General features: G+C 46.3%; 1 long non-coding RNA gene across 2 annotated transcripts; it reads right to left on the minus strand.

Moving 5' to 3' along the window:
* Positions 1 to 2194: 2194 nt before the first annotated feature.
* LOC104833227 lies at positions 2195 to 4555 on the minus strand. Of its 2 annotated transcripts, XR_774504.1 has the most exons (8): positions 4520 to 4555; positions 3040 to 3102; positions 2907 to 2958; positions 2749 to 2811; positions 2605 to 2660; positions 2480 to 2520; positions 2352 to 2394; positions 2195 to 2228 (listed from the first exon to the last, which is right to left on the minus strand). It is a non-coding gene; the product is annotated as an uncharacterized LOC104833227 (long non-coding RNA). The 2 variants fall into 2 exon arrangements; XR_774503.1 differs by lacking the exon at positions 4520 to 4555 and having other exon boundaries at positions 3040 to 3136.
* Between the last annotated feature and the right edge of the window lie 6013 nt (positions 4556 to 10568).

A 10568-nucleotide genomic window follows, 5' to 3' on the forward strand; every position in this document is an offset into this window, starting at 1 on the left:
CCCCGGCCCGAGCCTGACCCCCTTCTGAACACTGGCGATGAACATAGCCTCACAGAGCAGCCGGGACTGGGAAAAAAAAAAAACAAAACACCAACCAACAAAACAACCCGGCTTGGGGGGGGGAGGAAATCTCCCTGCTAGGGTTTTTTTATTCTAATGGTATTTTTTTTCAATTCCAATTCCCTGGAAAACATCTCACCTGTACAACCAGAAAGGAAAAAAACATTAAAAAGTCAAAACACATAACCCTACAAGGTTACACACATTCACAACACACTACTCATTGACATTGCATGCACACCAACCCTCGTTCTCAACTCATCCATCCAACTGCCTGCCACCCTCAAGGGGCCATTGCCCTGTGCCTGCTGCACCAGGGGTCTCAAAAATCACCCTCCCTGCCAAAATCCCGGCCCAAGCCTGACCCCTGTCGGAACATTGGCCATGAACATCTCCTCACAGAGTGGCCAGGACCGGGAGAAAAAAAACGCAGCTGGGGAAAAAAAAGAAATCACCTGGCTGGAGATTTTTTATTCTAATTGTATTTTATTTTTTCCTAATTGCCTAACAAACATCTCTACCTCCACCCTGCAAGAGACCACTAAAAAGCTAAACCACATAACCCTACAACGTTACGCACATTCACAACACACCACTCATTCAGATCACACGCACACTAGCCCTCACTCTCAACTAACCCATCCCGCCGCCAAAGGGTGTCAAGGGGCCATCGCCCCTTACCCGCAGCACCCAGGGCCTCAAAAAGCACCCTGCCTGCAAAAACCCTGGCCCCAGCCCAACCTCCTTCCAAGCTCCCCACAAACTGCCCTTCCGTTACAGCAACGCTTCAACACGCACCATCTGCACCATACATAGATTTTCAACCAGATACTTAGCTTTCATAGTGGCGCATGTCACAGTCCAACCTCCGTAGCAGCCACATCGCCTAAACGCAAGGTTCCTTCAAACGCCTCGTGCCCCGTGATCACCTGCAAAACCAACACACAAAACTCTTGAATACAAACTTCACCCTCGGCATAAAAAAAATCCTCCACAGCTCCAAACTCCTGCTTCGCACCTATTCCAAAAACAAAAACCTCAATGCCTTAACCATTTCTAGAAGCTTACCACAAAGTATCCACATAAACAAATATTAACACCCATGCCCACTTACTGCCTTACTATATTCTACCTCACAATCCACTTGCAATCCACTCCCCTACTGACATGCAATGACTCAAAAATCATTTAACCCTCAATGCTGACAATCTAGACATATCAAGATTTCACCCATAGAGTCTTATCGCTGTTCCACCTACCCCTGACTCTACAGCCCCGGGCAGAGCAGCTCCAAGCCAAACACACCCGTGCACAAACGCACACAACACGGAACACTACCAACAAGGCAATTCAAAAAGAGAAAACTCTCAGCAAGAAGAATGACGACCCCCGGACGGGAGGCGCCATCCGGCAAATTGACCTACAGCGCCCAAAACCACAAAGCGAGGAGGCTCTACGACAGCCCCAAAGAAGAAGAGGCAAAAGTAAGGGCCCGTTACAAGATGGTACTGTCAAAACCAAGATGATGGATGTGTAAGAAGCCTGTCATCAAGACCTAGGAACATCAAGGTGCAGGGAAGAAGTCCCAGTCCAAGACAACACATGGCTAGAGAGCAGAGCTGCCAAAGCAGCCCGGAAGAGCGCCGCAAAAGAGAACCAGCGGAAACCTTCCAGCACCAATCCACGCTTTAGAGCTCCGAGCGCAAGAAAAGGAGCACCCGACTGGCACAGTGCCGATGAGTAAGGGCATTCGAGACCCTAGGGACGGTGCCCGAAGCGCATGCCACGCTCCCTGAGCGCAAAGACTGATGATGGCATTGAGACCCGAGGAAGATCGAAGGCACACAAGACAGACTACACAAACTACACACCACCACAGACACAGGCTGGAACTGCCCTGCCCGGCACACGCTGGTCTCATGCTGAAAAGCAACCCGCTCCCTTCATCTGCCCAACCAGGACTGCTCCTGGACAGCCCTGCCCTCCTACTCTAACTTTAAAACCCCTCCCTGCAATTCCCGGCTGTGTCCCTCCCTCCCAGCCTCTCCCCAGCCCGGGTCCCTCAACTTAGCTTTCAGAGGGCCAAGGGTACGAATCCATCCTCTGCAAAAATCACACGGGCTAACTGGGACGATCCGGCAGTCGCCAGGTTCCTCTTCATCATCTGCAGCGAAGACAAAAAAAAAAGGCGACAAAATCAGAAGAGGCAGTAAGTAACCCATCAGCCAACACCAACTACTTTCCCACCCCCCCCCACTTAATCACAGACACCACAGCGTTATGCTTACTGCTCATTCCAGAGTCAGACCCCGCGGCCATCATCACTCATGGTACCTAAGACAGCAGGACACACAAAATTAGCATAGCAGTCATGAGAAGTCACCTGCCCCATTCTACTCCTCCCTAATCCACAGCTCACCTCAAATGCTCATCCCATTCCAAAGGTGGCCCGCACAGCGCCTGCAAAACAGAAGGTAAACGCTTAACCAAGCAACCACCTAATACTTCGATATTCAACACCGGCACAGCCCACAACCACCTCACCTTCTCAGACTGCTCATCGGCCTGCGAATTCGCCCCTCTGAGGCTGCGTGCGCCACCTGCAAAAACCAAAGCAGAAGACGCATGCTGAGAGGCCGCCCGAAACCTCAGCCTGCCCAGACCGATTCCCAACTCCCTCTCCTTTACCTTGGCCGCTCGACCACCCCACTCTGTCATCAAGAGCTTGCCACATCAAAGCATGCGTACCGCCTGCAAAAAACAAACGACAAGGGATGCTTCCAACTTTGCCAACAATACAACACCTCCAAAGGAACAGTTCCTTTAACCCAGTAATCATGGCTCACCTTGCCGAGACACCTCCGGTACCGATGGCCCGCTTCACTCCTTGCTTCACACCTTCAAAATAAAAAAGAACCCTATCAGCTAGTCATAGAGCCACCGGCCGCATCTTCCCTCTGATTCCACTCACAGACCCACCTTCTTATGCTGCTCCGCTCCCCTCCTCCGTCGCTCTGTGGCATGCACCTTGTCCCTCTGCATCTGAAAAAAGACATATTGAATGAATCACCGAGATGCAGAGCAAAAGCTTAACAATTCCAGAGGTCTTGATTCCATCTACAAAGACCATCTGGAGTCCAGCTACAGCCTGCCATGAAAAAAAAAAAAAAAAAAAAAGGGCCAAACTTTAAGCCCATCACATACAAGACTTAACACCTTAGAGAGTCAAATCCACTTCACTGCCCCTCAACAGCCCCTGCCGCACAGCTCCAATCGTCTCCGTGAAACACTATCGGCATGGCTGTCCACACAGCCCGCCGATGGCTACTCGAGCCGAGATGACTGTACAACCCTTGCCTAAACGGTCTAGGCACATCAACGTTTGACCCGTAGACTCTTATCGCTGTTCCACCTACCCCTGACTCTACATCCCCGGGCAGAGCAGCTCCAAGCCAAACACACCTGTGCACAGAACGTCGCCACGTGGAACGCTACCAACAAGGTGATTCAAAGAGAGAGAAAACTCTCGGCAAGAAGAATGACTCCCGGACGGGAGGCGCCGTCAGGCAAGACGACCTACGGGGCCACAACTGCGAGGCCAGGAGGCTCTACGGCAGACCCAGAGGAGTCGAACGGAACAGCCCGTTACAAGATGGCACTGTCAAAACCCAGACGACAGATGCACCAGAAGCCTGGCGTCGAGACCTAAGGATGTCAGGATGCGGGGAAGAAGTCCCAGTCCGAGAAAACGGACGGCTAGAGAGCAGAGCTGCCAACGCAGCCCAGAAGAACGCTGCCAAAAGAGGACCAACCGGAACCCACCGAGACCGATCCATGCTTTAGAGCTCCGAGCGCAAGAAAAGAAGCACCCGATTGGCACCGGGCCGATGAGTAAGAGCATTCGAGACCCTAGGGACGGCACCCGAAGCACATGCCATGCTCCTCCAGCGCAAAGCGCAACGAGGACATCGAGACCCGAGGAAGGTCTAAGAGCACAAGACAGACTACACAAACTACACGCCACCGCGGACACGGGCTGGAACTGCCCTGCCCGGCACACGCTGGTCTCGGGCTCAAAAGCAACTCGCTCCCTTCATCTGCCCAAACAGGACTGCTTTGGGGCAGCCCTCTCTCCTGCGCTAACTTTAAAACCCCTCCCGGCAATTCCCAGCTGTGTCCCTTCCTCCCAGCCTCTCCCCAGCCCGGGTCCCTCAACTTAGCTTTCAGAGGGCCGAGGGTCTGAATCCATCATCCAGAAAAACCACACGGGCTGACTGGGATGTTCCTCAAGGGGACACATTGCTCTTCAACATCTGCAAGGGAAAAAAAAAAAAACCCAAACCCAAAAAAACAAACAAACAAACAAACAAATCAGAAAAGGGAGTAAGCATCCCACTGGCCAATGCCAACTACTTCCCCAACTCCCCCCTCCTCACAAGCGCCACCATGTTACACTTACCTGCTCATTCCAGAGTCAGACCCTGCGGCTGCCATCGCTCATGGTACCTAACATACGAAGAGACACCAAATTAGCATGGCACCCATGAAAAGTCACGGGCCCCACGCTCCTCCTCGCTACTCCACAGCTCACCTCAAATGCTCATCCAATTCCAAAGGTGGCCTGCACAGCACCTGCAAAACAAAAGGTAAATGCTTAACCAAGCAGCCACTTAATACTTCGCTATTCAACACCGACCCAGCCAACAACTGCCTCACCTTTTCGGACCACTTATTGGCATACAGCTTCACAGGAGACCTTACAGCAGCCTTACAGTACCTAAAGGGGGCCTTTAAGAAACGTGCAGAGGGACCTTTTACAAGGATGTATAGCAATAGGACAATAGGACAAGGTGGTAATGGCTTCCATCTGAAAGAGGACAGATTTACTTCAGGTGTAAGGAAGAAGTTCCTCACTATGAGGATGGTGAGACACTGGAATGGGTTGCCCAGAGAATTTGCAGATGCCCCCTCCCTGGAAGCATTCAAGACCAGGTTGGACAGGGCTTTGAACAACCTGGTCTAGCAGAAGGTGTCCCTACCCATTGCAGGGGGGTTGGAACTAGAGGATCTTTATGGTCCCTTCCAACCCAAACCATTCTATGATTCTATGACATCCAAATCCAACTGCAAAACTCATCTGAGAAGGGCTGGTGAACCCTCCTCCCTTTCCCCAGCAGTCCCAAAACTTTAGAAACCCCTTTTCTTCTCCTCAACTGTCAGGAAAGGAACCCCACTGCTTCCTGACACCTCCTGCCCTCGATTTGCACCCCTGAACCCCCTTCAGTGGCTACTCCTCAGGAGCCGCTCTTCTGAGCCACATCCCAAATTCTGGAGGCACCTCCTAACCTACAGTTTCACAGAGACCCTGAGCTCTGCTACGTGCCCACAAAATAAAGTCAAGTCCCAAGGCTTGTAATCTAGGGCCCTGCCACAAGCTGCAAAGATTCTAGGGACAACATGGCATTCTGTGGGCAATGAGGAAAGGCGACGAGGCATCCCAGACCCTGAAAGACACTGCACCTCATGGCCCTGCTGCTTTCTTGAGAAATACTAAAACTCCATATACAGATGCATACAAGACGCTCACCCTAACCCCTGCTAAATGATGTCACCATCGGTCCTATTAAGAGAGATAATATCAGCAACTTACACAGTGTACAGCAGAACTGGTGAAATAAACAAGGTTCTGGTTTCAATAAAGTCAGGAATTCCAGGAAAACACAATGCATGAAGAATTTAAAAAAAAAAAACAAAACTAAACAATGCATACTACTAAACCATCTTTCTACCCCCGAACACTCAAAACAAAATTACTGACCAAAAAAAAAAAAAAAAACCAAAACCCCAACCTGCATACAAGTGTTACTTTCTACTACACATGCTGCTGAACCTTGACTGGTCCTGAAGCTCTTACCTTAGACAGACACCTCTGCTTCCATAAATGTCAGAACATCTCTTCCCAAAGGGCTGAGCCAGCTCAACAGCTGCAAAGAAGTGAAGGAACAGCAGAGCACTGATACCAACAGAGCCCAGGAGCACAATGAGCTCCCTGAGGAGAGGCTATGGCTCATATACCCCAGGCCCCTGCCCACCACCCTTCCCTGAATCACCTGGGAAAGGGGAGGGACAAACCACCATAAGGCATGACGGCAGGCACAAGAGCAGCTGTGTGCTTTCTCCTCTGCCTTCATTTTGCACTGTGCAAAGCACTGAACAGAGAAAGTGACCCTTACTGGAAATGATGATACCGGCTCTTGTACTACAGCTACATCTATTGCATCCGCAATGTAACTGGGTAGGTAATTCCATTTAGCTTTTCTGGGGCATAGATAGAGAAATATAGATGTCCTACTAAGCTATGTAAGTAGTTCATTAAATGCAGTAACAATATAGTTAACAAAAATTATGTAAATGAGAGGGATGTGAGGTGTCCTACAGAGCCAAAAGTGTGCTAAGGGCAACCTCAAAGGCATCAATAGGCATTGTGACACCATTAGAAGGGCCCCAATTGGGCCAAACACACCAAAGAAGGCTCAGAGACACAAGGAGGAAGTCTGGAGGGGATGTGAACAGAATACAGATGTCCTCAAGAGGCTGCGGACCAAATAGAGGCACCCTAGATGGCAGAGAGGATGATAAGAGCACTCTGAAGTGCAAAGAAAGCCGAGGATGGGTCTCTGAGGGAACAAGAGAGGATCAAAGTCTGCTACAGAGCTAAAATAGGGCTGTAGTACACAAAGAAGGTCTCAGGAGGCACAATGACTGGGAGCAGAGGGGTCATGAAAGGCACAGTTAGGTAAGAGAGAGAGATTGAAAGGGAAGCGCTACCAAAATGCTGTGTGGCACAAGGAAAGTCTGGCAGGCATCCTAGGTGGCATAGAGAAGAAAAAGAATGCTCTTTTTTGGGAACAGAGATCTTGGGAGAGGTGCAATTGCAACAAAATTAGTCTAAAGGGGGCTTACAGATCTAAAAGTGTACTGCAGAGGACATCTAGGACCTTGGGAGACATTGTGACAGTAGCAGAGGGCTTCTGAAAGGGACGGACAAAAGAAGGCTTGAGGACATGATGAAGCGGTCCAGAGAGGATTTGAACAGACTACAGATGTCCTCAGGGGACCAGGGAATGAACAGAAGTATCCTAGCTAGCATAGAGAACACGAGCATTCTGGAGATGAAAGATGGCATCAGGAAAGGTTCTCAGGGAGGGAGAAGGGTGCAAGGTGCACAACAGAGCCAAAAGAGGACTGTGGGGCACAAGGATGGCCTCAGGAGGCATGATGATGGGAGAAGGGTGCTGAGAGTGAAAGACAAAAGGTGGCTCTGGGACACAATGCAAAACTCAAGAAGGTGTCCCAGCAATGTACAGATGTCCTCAGGGGATGAGCGACTGAATGAAGACATCCAAGATGGCAGTGAATAAGGTAAGAGTGCTCTGGGGCACAATGAAAGCCTGAGGACGAGTTTTCTCTGAATAAGAAACAAAGCCTGCTGCAGAACTCAAGGATAGTGATGGAACACAAGGACACTCGCAGGAAGCATTGTGACAGAAATAGAGGGGTGCTGCGGTGGCCAGAGACACAGAAGAAGGCTCGAGGGCACAAAGGTACTCGGGAGGAGATTTGAACAGAGTATAGATGTCATGATGGAGACGCTGACCCCCTGAAGTCAAGGGAGATGGAGGAGAGGACAAAAAGACTGCTCTGAGGAAGAGGTGATGTTCTGACAAAATGAGAGGGGTGCAAAAGACACTCCAGAGGTAAAAGCATGCCGAGGAGATCCTCTAAAGACTTAGGATGAACGGAGAGAAAAGAGAAAAAAAAAAGACACTAAGAAAACTTAAAAAGCAACAGGGTATGTGACAAACAAGAAAGAATTAAAAAAACAGGGATAGAGAGCTTGATAAAAGTAGGCATAAAAAGAAAATCTTAAAAGTGACGGCACTAAGACAAGAAACACTTAAAAAATAAAGACAGCAAATGGGATAAAAGTAGACATAGAAAAGGGATTTTAAAAAAGGATTAAGAAAATAAAGGAAAAAATTGAAAAATAAGGACAGCCAACTAAATAAACAGAAACATAGAAAGTAAATTTTTTAAGTGGTGGCTATTAAGAAAGGAAAAAAAATGAAAAATAGAGACAGAAAACTAAATAAAAGTAACCATTAAAAAGCTTTAAAAGCCATGGGACTAAGCAAGGAAAAAATTAAAAAATAGGTACAGAAACTAAATAAATGGAGATATAGCAAGTACATTTTAAAAGCAACAGGGTACATGACAGACAGGAAAGAAATAAAATATGGAGATAGGGAGCTTGATAAAAGTAGACGTAGAAACAAAAGGGAGTAAGAGAAAAAGCATGAAAAATAGGCAGAGCGAACTAAAACAACATAGAAAATTTAAAAAGCGAGGGCACTAAGGAAATGCAAGAAATAATAAAAAATAAGGACCGTGAACTGGATAAGAGCAGACACAGAAAGATAATTTAAAAGTGACACGTTAAATGACAGAGAGAAAAATTAAAAACTAAGCATAAGCCTGTTCATAAAAGTGGTCATGGAAAGAACACTTTAAGAAGCTATGAGGTACAGGACAGACAGGAAAAAATTTAAAATAGGGACACCAAAATACGTTAAAGTAGACATAGAAACAAAATTTTTAAAGCCAAGAGATTAAAAGATTAAAAAATAGGGACAGCAACTAGAAGGTAGACATAAAAATTTTAAAACAGCACTAAGGAAGGACAAAAAATAATTCAAAACTAAAGACATCAAACAGGATGAAAGCAGACCTAGAACACTTTAAAAGTGAGAAGGCTAAGAGAAGTAAAGAAAAAAAACCTAAAGCATAGAGACAACAAACTAAACAGAGACATATAAAGTAAATATTTTAAGTGACAGGGTATGTGAAAGGCAGGAAACAAAAAATAGGGATAGGGAGCATAGCAGGCATAGAAGAATAATTTTTAAAGCAATGAGGCACAGAACAGACAGGAAAGAATTAAATCTAGGGACAGCAAACTAGAAAAAAGTATACATAGAAGCAACATTTTAAAAGCCAGGGGATTCAGAGAGGAAAGAATTAAACAATATTGATAGCAAATGAAAACGCAGACATAGAAAGAAAATTTTAAAAAGGAGGGCACTAAGGAAAGACAAAAAATAGTAAAGAAATTAAAACAGCCAACAGGATAAAGGTAGAAAGAAAGAAAGTTTAAGGAAATGAGGAAAAATAGCAAAGACAAATTAAAACGGAGACATAGAAATGAAATCTAAAAAGCAACAGTGCTAAGAAAAGACAAGAAATAATTTTTAAAAGACAGTGAAGGGAATAAAAGTAGGCATAGAAACAACATTTAAAAAGCAATAGGATTGGGGAAATAAAGGAAAAAACTTAGGAAATTGGGACAGCAATCTAAAACAGATGTAGAAAGAAAATTTTAAAAGCAACAGCACTAAGGAAAGACAAGAAATAATTAAACAAAGACAGCAAAATAAAGATAGCAAATGGGATAAAAGTAGACAGAAAATTTTAAAAGAAACAGGGACTAAAGAAATAAGAAAAATTAAAAATTAGCAATGGTTGTCATGGTTTAACCCCAGGCAGCAACTAAGCGCCTCACCGCTGCTCACTCACTGCAGTTGTCGGATCCAGAAACCTTCTCTTCCTTTTGAGGGTACTGAAGAGTGTTGAACAGGGCTCAATAAGCATGGGCCCGGCCCCAGCACATTGCAGCGATTTGTGTCTCCCTGGAATTGGTGGGGTGACAACATGCTTTTTCCAAATGTTCTACTAGTTTTTCAGGATTCTGCACTTGTTCAAGGATGAAGTTCCAAAACACTAGAGGTGCCCACCATCCTAGGCATTTGCCCATACTATCCCACACACCCTGCCACTCTTCATTATCCAGCTTTGGGGCAGATCTCTGGCTGATATTCTTAAATAGTTGTTTAACCCTAAACAAGACTGGAACCATATTCAGGAACATGCTAGTTCCTAGCAAGAGGACCATATCCTAAGGATATTGAAATTTTAAAAAATTCTCAAACACTGTTGTAATTAGCCTGGAGGAGAAGGGGTGGGGAAAGAAAGGAGTCTCACCCATAGATTGGCTCTCCGAGGAGAAAAGGTAAATGGTGTAATTATTAACAGTTTCCCACAGATAGCTCCTCAAGTATAGAGGTGACGACCATGCCAAGTACAAATATTGGATTAGTCCCACGACTGATAATTTTATCATACCATAAGCCAGTGTTACATAGTAGATCAAAGCAAAAACCTTAATCCACAGATGACATGCAGCAGCACAGAGACTATATACAGCAAGTGAGGTGGTACATAACAAAACTCTAAAAATGAGCGCCACAACTCTAAGAGCCAATAAATCAACATTGTGACTGGTGACTATTAAATGAATGTAATGAATGCTTGTAACGAATTTGTTTTAACATGCTCTGGTCAGTTATCTCAACCCTTTGTGCCCCATGTTGGGCGCCAAAAAGGACTGTCGT

The sequence above is a fragment of the Haliaeetus leucocephalus genome, unplaced genomic scaffold (assembly GCF_000737465.1).
Source record: "Haliaeetus leucocephalus isolate CR32 unplaced genomic scaffold, Haliaeetus_leucocephalus-4.0 Scaffold274, whole genome shotgun sequence".
NCBI lineage: Eukaryota > Metazoa > Chordata > Aves > Accipitriformes > Accipitridae > Haliaeetus > Haliaeetus leucocephalus.